The sequence below is a fragment of the Melospiza melodia genome, chromosome 20, assembly GCF_035770615.1.
Source record: "Melospiza melodia melodia isolate bMelMel2 chromosome 20, bMelMel2.pri, whole genome shotgun sequence".
NCBI lineage: Eukaryota > Metazoa > Chordata > Aves > Passeriformes > Passerellidae > Melospiza > Melospiza melodia.
The window spans coordinates 13,616,237-13,627,266 of NC_086213.1; positions in this window are offsets into that span (position 1 = coordinate 13,616,237).

The following is an 11,030-nucleotide window of genomic DNA, read 5'->3' on the forward strand; positions in this document are numbered from 1 at the left end:
CCTGCAGCAGGCACAGCTCTGCACACACAGACCTGGCAGGGAATCGTGCTCCTGCAGCACCCTGAGCATCCCGCACTGGGCAGGAATCATCTCCTGAATCACTCCTGGCCATGCTGCAGGAGCGCCCTGTGCTGGGTGCAGGGCAAGGCTTTCCCCTGGTTTTGTTCTCCAGTGCCCACATTTGAGCTTAGCCTGAGTGGAAGGAGGCAGAAATTGTTCCTTTTCAAACAAACTCCTTGGCCTCAGCGTTTAACACCAGCCCAGAAAATGCAGAGTTCTTCCCTCCCCTCCTCTAGTTAACCTGCCCAATGCTGCACAAATGTAATTATAGTTACACATATACATACATTATATAGACATATTATAATGTATATATAATGAATATATTTTATATATTATATAATATGTATAATGCATATATATTATAATGTGTATATATGTTTTTAATATATATATAAAATATAGTTATAAACTCTTCATTCATTGTCCTCAGTCCCAGACAGAGAACCAGTTCTGCCTCCACTACCGTCTTGAAATGCATGGATCTGGGGCTCTCAGTTGAAAACTCGCATTACAAATGTTTTTTTCTAAGCCTGGGTCTGTCCTGTACAAGCTGGGCAGAACAACCCAGTTACACTCCAAACCATCCCATCCCTTAAAAGAGAGTTTTCCATGGCCCCTGCCCCTTCCTACAGGCAGAAAACAAGAGCAAACAGTAAAAAGCTGCCCAAGAAGTGCCCCAGTCCTGCCCCAGCAGGATGCACTGGCCCTGCCCAGCCCCTCTGGCTGCTCAGACACATCTGGGAGCCATTGGAGGGGACCAGGACCACCCAGAGCTTCAAAAGGCAGGATCTGCACCCAAAAGCCCCCGTGCATCCCAGCCCTTGTCCTGACCCAGCTGCTGATGGCCTCTCAGTGCAGAATGCTGCACGAAATGCTGCACAGGAGCACTCACAGCACCAATAAATTGGAAATTGCTCATCTGGACACAGCCTGCTGCCACAGGGCTTGGAGCCCTGTGGTACTGCAAGGAGCCCGTGGGTTCAGAGTATGTAATTTTCAAGTTTACAGTAAGTTTAAGAGCATATAATGAGTCAAAATCACCTCCAATTAGTTCTTCTGGGACCACCCTGCGTGTGGGAGAGTTTTGCCCCAGCCTGACAACTCTGCCTCTGCTGCAAAAGGCACAGAATTGTGGAGAGCACGCTGGCAGAGGGGACTGTCCCCTCTCAGGTGTCACAGACCTGGCCAAGCTCCTGCCAGCAGCAGCAGGAGGTGCCAGGGCAGCCTCAGAAAAACAGATCTGCCATTTGGAGGCAGCACAAAGCACTTGTGCTCCTCCGCAGCCCAAATGTTTGCTGCATGTGCAATTCTCTCTGCTAACAAACCCAGGAGGGGGAAAAAAATAAATAAATCCTGAAAGAGTTTATGTGCACCCTCCTGGGGCTCGGTTTCAAGTCTAATTGCCACTCACACACATTCAGTTCCAAGGGTTGAGCTCACAATTTCTCAGTGCAAACTGAGCACGGGAGGCAGAGGCTGCTCCTCTGCCCAGCCCAGACAGCAGCGGCTCCTGGGTCACACAGGAATGGCTTTCCCAATGCTTTTTGCTCCAGGAATGGTTCTCCCAGCCCTTTTTGCTCCTGGGTCACACAGGAATGGCTTTCCCAATGCTTTTTGCTCCAGGAATGGTTCTCCCAGCCCTTTTTGCTCCTGGGTCACACAGGAATGACTTTCCCAGCCCTTTTTGGTGCTGAGGCACACAGGAATGGTTCTCCAGCTCTTTTTGCTCCTATATCACCCAGGAATGGTTCTCCCAGCCCTTTTTGCTGCTGTGTCAGTCCAGAACGGTTCTCTCAGCCCTTTTTGGGTGCCAGGGATGGGGCTGAGGCTGCCCCTGCTGCAGGACCTGGATCCACTCCCCACATCTGTGAGGAGGGTGTGAGTATTTATGCTCAGCACTATTTCAATAAATGCATAAAGCCTGCAAGCTGCTCAGCCCCACTGCTCAGAGGGGACCCCAAAAGTCTTAAAGCAGCGTGAACCAGGACTGGAAGCAGGAGCCCTGCACAGAAAATGAACAAGCAGCTCTCCCACACCCCCAAAACAGCCCCTGTCAGGCAGGGCCAACCCTCACAGAGCCCTGCTCACCTCTGGAGGGAAAAATCCCATTTCTGATGCACACCCAGCGCTGCTGGATTTGCTGTTATCTGCTCTGCCAAGGCAAACCCCCCGGTCAGCCCAGCTGGAGCAGAGCCCACAGCTCAGCCCCCCGGCTCTCAGTGATGATGATGCCCTGGCATCCATCACCAGGCACAGGAGCAATAACAGCTCTGGAATATTGTTGTTGCAGGATTGATGCCTCTTGCTGTGGAAACAAACGTCCCAGACCTGCCTCAACGCTCATTTTTGATAAATGATTCGACTTCACCTTGACGCGCCTGCAGCAGCAGGAGACCATTACCCTGAGACAATGTTTTATTCCATTGACATTATCTCTTAATTATAATGTGAGGGATATCAGAGGGAGCAGGAGCCCACCAATCCCTCAGGCTGAGTTCCTGGAGTTTCTCCTGTCAGGGTTATCTGGGGGAGGTTTATTCAATGATCTGCCCCAGCCCAGCCTGCAAAGGGGACCCTGCCCCACCTCTGTTAACAAAATCTGGTTTTATCCAGCAGCAAGAGATTGCAGCTCTGCTTCCTTCCCTTTTCCTTTCCTTTTTTTCACATTTCCAGAAGCAAAGAGCTTTTCAGAAAGGCAGAAAGGTCACTTGCATATTTTAAACTGAGATTTTAAGCAAGATTCAAAAGGGATTTGGCATTTACTGTACATCACTTAACATTCAGATGCGATTTTTGGAAGGGATCACAAACCTTATGCTTCAGGCGTTCTGCCAGTTGCTAACTGCTGGCAGGAGGTGAGTTCTGTGCTCACCTGGGCTATTTTGGGGGGATTTTTCCCCCCAGAGCTCAGCCCATGCCCGGGGCTGGGCTGTCAGCGAGTCTGATTGGCATTAATTGTTTGAAAGGCTTTGTTTTGCAAAAAACAACAACCAAAAAACCCTTTCCCGACGCAGTGAATAAACAAGAAGGAGGGGAACCAAAGCGCTGCCCCGAATCCCTGAAGCACAGAGAGCATCCCTGCTCCTGTCCCAGAGCCCTGCAGAGCACAGGGAAATAAAATAAAATTTAAAAAAAAAAACAGAAACAAACAAAAAAAATCCAAAACAAAAGACCAAAACCCTAAACAAGACCCAAAAACCCCCCAACCCCCGCAAAAACCGTAAAACCCCCAAAAACACCAAAAAAATTCACCCTCCCAAAAAAACCCCACAAGGAAACAACCCCCAAACCTCTCCAAAAAAAACCCCCCCCAAAAAACCCAAACCAAACCAAAAAACCCTAAACAAAACAAAAAAACAAATGCCAAAAACCAAAACAAAACACAAAACGTCCAAAAGAAAAAATTAAAACAAACAAAAAGAAACAAAACAAACAAAAAAAACCCAAAAAACCAAAAAAGAACACAAACAAAAAACCAAAACCAAACAAACAAAAAAATTAAGCAAAAAACAAACAAAAAAAGACCCCAAAACAAAAAAAAAACAAAAAAAAAACCCAAAAAAACCAACAAAAAACCCCCAAATAGATAAACCAAATAAACCAAAATAAAAAAAAAAAAAAAAAAAAAACAAGCAAAAAAAAAACCCAAAACAAAAAAGAGGCAAAAAAAATCCAAAAACAAAACATCCCCAAAAACCAAACAAAAAAACCAAAACAAACAAAAACCAAAACACCAAGCAACAAAAAAAATCCCAAAGCGGGAAACAAACCAACAAAAACCCAAAAACCCCGATCCAGCAAAGAGCATTTTTAACATTTAAAGCCAGCCAAATTAATTAACTTGCACAAGAAAATGACTCGGCCTTTTTTGGGGTGAGGTTTCTCCCCAGCAGGAAAGGTGAAGGTGCCAGCTCCGGCTGCCACAGCACCGGCGGGGCTGGGAGTGCCAGGAGCGCTGGGCTGCCAAAATTCACCCAAAAAAAAAGAGAAATCCACCCAAAAAAAAAAGAAACCACCCCAAAAAAAAAAGAAACCCACCCCAAAAAAAAAGAGAAACCCACCAGAAATAACATACACAAAAAAATCCACAAAAAATCCATTAAAAATCCACCAAAAAAAATACAAAATATCCACCAAAAATAATATATACCAAAAAAAAAAATCCACAATATGGGGCTCCCCTCAACATCTTCACTCCCAGCCCCAGCAGAGCAATTAGCGGCGCCAATTAGCGGTGCCCTAATGACAGGGCAGCGAGGGGACACCCCGGGCTGGCACTGGGGACATGCCAGGTCCCCGTGGCTCTGTCAGGGGCTCAGGGAGGGACAGAGCCCTGTCCCAGCCCACAGCAGCCCTGACAATCCAGCTGTGCCCTCAGCAGCTGGCAATGGAGCTCGGAGCTCTCCGCAGGGAGCGTGTGCTGATTTGTCTCACGATTGCCATTAATTAGCAGGTAAATGAGATCCCTGCACGCTCCTTGGGCCCGGTCTGTCGGGGCTCTGGCAGCTGCGGCGGTGGGTGTGCTTCCATCACCCCGTGCCTGGCACAGCATCCCCTCCTCCCTGACCTCCCCAGCCAGCCCTCCATTCCCCATCCTCCCCTGGAATGTGCCCTCAGCAGCTCAAAACCCATCCCAGGGCAGCCAGGGGGGCTCTGAGGCTTCAATTACAGGGGAAAGGACCTTGGAGCCTGGAGGTTGGATGAGTTTTTGGGTGAATGACAGCCAGAGGGATGAATCTGGGAGCTGGCACAGGGCCGAGCTGCTGCACACAAGGAACCAACTCTGGTGCTTCATCTTCCCCCTGGAACCTCTCCTGGAAAGCCAATTAACAGCACCCAGTGCCCTCCCAGCTGCTCTTAATACGTAATTAAAGTCAGGCCACAGCAGAGCAATAGCAAGCTTTGAGGGGAGGTGATGGGAAAAGGGAATAATGTTTGATTTATTGCAAGGGAGAGAGCCCAGCCCGGCTGCAGGAGGGACTGGTGGCATCACACAGGTAATGCCAGCAGGGCTGGGCAGAGGCAGAGCTCCTCCTCTGTCCCAGGAAATTCCAGGGGTGGGAAAGCAAACTGAGCAGGGCAGGAGGTGCCACAGGGCAGCCCCAGTTACTGAGGGAGGTTCCGGGGACACAAGCAGGGGTGAGCTGGGAGCTCTCGGACCAAGGCATGCACAGGCACCTGGAGAACACCAAACCCATCCCCAAACTGCACCAAATCATCTCTTCCATCATGGACCTATTCAGCACCATAGCTTCAGTGAAATTATTGCACACTATTCTCTAGGACAAGGCACATGGACACAGGACACTCCTCTCCAGGAGAAAACACAATGCCTCAGAGATCCACAAGCTGTTTCCACAAGCTCTGCTTCTCTCCTTTTGCAAGATTAGAATTTTACCATCCACGTGGTTTTTCATGGCTGCAGAATCACTGCTCTAGTTTTGCAGTTGTATTTATAGCTGAACCCCCGGTCTTTCCTCCAAAGGAATTGAGACTTTTCCACGAATAAAATCCCTCTTCCCCTCCTGACCCTGCAGCTCCTGCATGAGAGATGACAGCAGTAAAGACTCAGATTTTTTTAAAGGCTTGAGGAGAGCATCCAGCCCCACATGAACACACCCTTGGGGCCAGCACACTCCCACCCCAAGCTGCAGCTCTGATTTAACCAGGATGGATTTTTGGGAGCAAAGGGAGGTTTTGGATGACAGGGAGGGGTGGGACATGCTCTGACCTCACTCATTTACAGCCTGTGACATGCCCCAGTGATTTACAGGCACCAAGAGGGCCTGCAGCCCACTGGGCTCTCAGGGATTGCTTCACACAGGATGAAGGAGATCAAATGCAAGTGGGTGCATGGAATGTGAACCTCTCCAGCCAGCCAGGGCTGCTAAACCCTCTGCTTTCTTTCACGGGGCTTTGAAATGGGGAAATGTAGCTTCAGATAATTTATTTGCCAGGGGCACTGAGGAGGGCAGGGCAGTATTTATGAGCTGAAGAAAATCCATAAGGTATGTCTGCAGGAGTGCTGCTCAGGTGGGGAGGGGGAATGTGATCCCTGCCCTCAGTCCCTGCCCAGGGACAGGGGTCACTTCTGCAGAGCCCCCAGACCATTCCCTATTCCCATCAGGGCATGGGAATTAACCCTGTGAACATGGGAATTAACCTTGTGAGCACAGAGAGGGGGAAGCACCACCAGGAGCTGTCTGGCAGCTCTCTGCAGGCAGGCAGGGACTGTCCCCTGGTCTGTTTGGTCACCCACATGTGACCAAAGAGGTGTCTCAGGACTCCCATCTCCAGGAGAAAACACAATTCCTCAGAGATCCACAAACTGTTCTCACAAGCTCTGCTTCCCCCCTCTTGCAAGATTAGAATTTTACCATCCACACGGCTTTTCACGGCTGTGGAATTCCTGCTCAAGTTTTGCAGTTGTGTTTATAGCTGTCCCTCCCAGTCTTTCCTCCAAAGAAACTGAGACTTTTCCATTAATAAGAATCCCTCTTCCCCTCTGTTTGGTCACCCTCAGGGGATCCCCCTGCATCAGGACCTGGATCATGACGGGGGGACTGAGTTACCAACACAGCAATTACTGTTTGCCAAAGCAGAGCTCAAAAACCCAAATCATTAATTATTTTAGTCGTCACTGAAGGTGCTTTTCCTGCTCCTCGTGGCATGCAGAGCCCTGGAAGCACAGCACTCCCAAGGGAGACAGCTGAGAGAGAGGGGGGCTCAGTGCTGGAGCTGGGGCACGAATGCAGATAAGAGCCACGGGCTGGGAACCTGGGAAACACCAAATTCCAGCCCCGGATGTTCCCAGGGCTCTGCCCTGCTCGGGTTACTGCAGCCCTGGCCCCCCGCCAGAGAATTACTTGGAAAAGCAGAGGAAGTCTGCAGTGAGGGGAGAGGGTAATTCCTTGAAATGCTGTCTTTGGGAGGGATCTGCAGCTGCTGGAAGTTCCTGCCCTGGAAGCTCAGCTCAGCTCTCTCCCCCTGATGGCCCCGGGCTGGCAGTGGTGGCACTTTGTGACACACCATGCCCAGCTCCTGGGCACCAGGGGAACCCTGTGTGTGTGGCACTGCTGGCTCGGGAGGGAATTTCCTGCAGGAGCTGCTCTGGGAGCCAGAGCAGATGGAGGAGACAGAGAGCAGCTGGGTCACCTCGGGAGATGGGGATTTTACAGTGCTGCAAACAGGGTCAGGGAGGCCAGAAATGCAGCTGGACACCCCCAGGAACACTCAGGGGGATGGGAGGGACCACCAGGCTGGGAACCAGGCAGGCAGCCCTTGAGGGGTGCCTGATGAGGACTGTCTCCACCTGAGGAGAACCTGTGGGGCAAAGCCCCTGGTGTGGTATCAGCTGCTGGGGATGCAGAACCCAAAAAGCAGCTGGGCAAGGGCTGGGCACAGCTCTCAGACATGGGCACAGCTCTCCAGACCCTCCCCATCCTGCAGACACCACACATACCCTCAGCACCAGCTCGGACCATCAGCACCACACCTGAACCCAGTTTATATCTGGGAAAATCAGGAACTTACAAAAGGAGGGAAATGATAAACTTTATAAAAGGAAATTCCTCTAAAATAGCGTTGTGTGCCTCTGTCCCAGCCCCCAGGAACTGCAGGCTGAGGGATCAAACTTTGCTCCCCAAGGGGCTGAGAGCACCATTTGGTATCCATTTTCCATCTGGCTGCTCCTTTTTAGGAATGGTCTGTGGTGCTCCCAAGCACAGGGAGCAGGGATCTAAGCACAGCCTGAAACCCAGGGCCTGGGGTCAGTGGGACCAATTGATCCCTGGGTGGGGAAGGGAAACAGGGGCTTCACGTGGGGCTGCACTCTGGTTTGCCCCAGCAGAACCAGGATTTGGGACACAAACATTCACTGGGGTGGTTTGGGAAGCCCTGTGCCCCCAGCAGCAAGGAGGGGGCACCCCAAAGGGATGGGCTGAGCCCCCAGCTCTCACTGCCAGGGCACCTCAGTAAAAACAACAGCCCAAAGCAACGAGTCCAAGGGGTTTTGTTTCCCTTTTTGAAGGGCAGGAGAGTTTCTGGCAGCCCTGGGTGGAGGAACTTGCACGCAGCCAGGCTGATTCCCAGAAACGGCCCAGCCCTGACTCTGGTGACTGGCAAGGCAATAAAATGAAGCTCCTGCATCCTCAAGAACAGGAGGAGGAAGGACACTGGGTCACACTCCTTCAATGAGGCATTAAGCACCGTGAAGTTTAATATCCAACACACCCCTGAGAGCCTCTGTTTGCTGTCTGCCACAAAAACACACCAGGACTCAACACACGGGGGATGCCCAGGGCAGGGTGAGGGGCGATGGTGGATCCTGCACCACAGAGAGCCTCGGACAGCCTGGGAGCAGGGCCCAGGCTGCTGCACACAGCAGGGGATGGCTTTGGGCCGGATCCTGCGCCGCAGAGCCCTGGCCAAGGGCTAAACCCACCCAGCACAGGAGCACAAACCCCGCAGTGCCCAACACAGCCCAGGCTCTGCTCCAAAGTCACACGAGCTGCTTGTCCTCCCTCCAGCAATTCTCTCCCAGACAGAGAGGTTCATCGTGGCCAAACACTAGAGAAACCAGGTGCCACAAGTCACCACAACTCCTCCAGGCATCTCCTGCCTGGATTTGGGTCCTGCAGGCCCACAAACCTGGATACCCTACAGCATCCAGGAAGGAAAACACTTCCCATCAAACACCACCAATAACTGCAACAGCCCCACGTTGCTGTTTGGTTGTTTGTTGGGTTTTTTTTAAACAAGAAGAGCCCAAACCCTGCCCCAAGAGACCCAGATGCCCACAACCCCCCCAGCACCAGCCCCACTCACCACTCTGCAGCTCTGTGGGACTCGGTCACTGCTGGAGGAGCCTGTGCAGGAGGGCAGAGCCACAGCTCAGGAACAGCCCTGGCTGCCATGGGGAGCAGCAGAGCAGCCACGCACCAGAGCAGGAACTCACAGAGCCCAAAACTGAGCCCCGGGCGCCCAGCAGGGTTTAACCCAGCCCAGGTAACAAGGAACACCTGGCAGTGATGTTTAACCCAGCCCAGGTAACAAGGAACACCTGGCAGTGATGGTTTAACCCCGCCCAGGTAACAAGGAACACCTGGCAGTGATGGTTTAACCCCGCCCCCCCTAGCCCAGGTAACAAGGAACACCTGGCAGTGATGTTTAACCCAGCCCAGGTAACAAGGAACACCTGGCAGTGATGGTTTAACCCCGCCCCCCCTAGCCCAGGTAACAAGGAACACCTGGCAGTGATGGGCACAGGTGAAGGGGATAACACACAGATTTCTCCTGCTGCAGGTGGGGCACAGGTGCAGGTGATAACACAGATTATTTCTGGTGTAGATGGGCACAGGTGAAGGGGATAACACAGATTTCTCCTGCTGCAGGTGGGGCACAGGTGAAGGTGATAACACAGATTATTTCTGGTGTAGATGGGCACAGCTGAAGGGGATAACACACAGATTGTCCCTGCTGCAGATGGGGCACAGGTGAAGGGGATAACACACAGATTTCTCCTGCTGCAGGTGGGGCACAGGTGCAGGTGATAACACGGATTATTTCTGGTGTAGATGGGCACAGGTGAAGGGGATACACAGATTTCTCCTGCTGTAGGTGGGGCACAGGTGAAGGGGATAACACCCAGGTTACTGAAGCTCTGCCCTGTCCCATCACCCCTGCAGCCCCCCCAGCCTGGCCCTCCTCTGGGGCTGCAGTAAAGTGAGATAGAGATGGATGCAGGGAATGGGAAATCCTCTGTGCTGCATTTATAAAAGCACCCCAGCCCCAGTGTGGATGGAGGGGGTTGTGTTATCTCTTTCCTCCCTTGCAGAGGGGACACTGGAGCCTCTGTCACACGGTGGGGGAAGTGACACCAAGCCCCGACAGCTCCCCGTGTGATGAAGTGCCTGGAGGATGGAGATGACTCGCTCATTTCCCATGGCTGTGCCAGGCCGGGTGAAAGGCGGCTCCCACAGTAAATCGAGATTGTTGTGATGATAACTGAGCCTGTGGGGGCCAATTAACATCCTCGGGAGAGGGTGAATGACTCCAGCCTGGCCTGGCACAGGGAGGGAGGGAGTGTGCTGCACCAGGGGCAGCCCTGCACGCCCTGTACGGAGGGAACTGGCAAGGGACAGTGACTCAGGGCCAGGGACGGACTCAGCGTGTGAGAAGCATTTTAAAACGAGCTGGAAAATTCACAACCAGCCAACAAGGTGACTGAAGTACAGGGGAAAAACAACCTGAGTGCTGCTGCTGCGTGCCCATGGACAGACACACGGTGGGGTTTGGGACAGGGGATCAGTGCTGAGGATCCCTGACCGTGCCCGGGGCCCTCTGTCCCCCAGGATCAGAACCCCTGTCTCCCAGGATGAGACCCCCCTGTTCCACCCGTTACCGAGTCCCTGTGTCCCCCAGGATCAGTCCCTGTGTCCCTCTGGCCCCCAGGATCAGTCCCTCTGTCCCCCAGGATCAGACCCCGTGTCCCTCTGTCCCCCAGGATCAGTCTCTGTGTCCCTCTGTCCCCCAGGATCAGTCCCTCTGTCCCCTCTGTCCCCCAGGATCAGTCTCTGTGTCCCTCTGTCCCCCAGGATCAGTCTCTGTGTCCCTCTGTCCCCCAGGATCAGACCCCGTGTCCCTCTGTCCCCCAGGATCAGTCCCTGTGTCCCCTCTGTCCCCCAGGATCAGTCCCTCTGTCCCCCAGGATCAGTCTCTGTGTCCCTCTGTCCCCCAGGATCAGTCCCTCTGTCCCCTCTGTCCCCCAGGATCAGTCTCTGTGTCCCTCTGTCCCCCAGGATCAGTCCCTGTGTCCCTCTGTCCCCCAGGATCAGTCCCTGTGTCCCCTCTGTCCCCCAGGATCAGACCCCGTGTCCCTCTGTCCCCCAGGATCAGTCCCTGTGTCCCCTCTGTCCCCCAGGATCAGCCCCTCTGTCCCCCAGGATCAGTCTCTGTGTCCCTCTGTC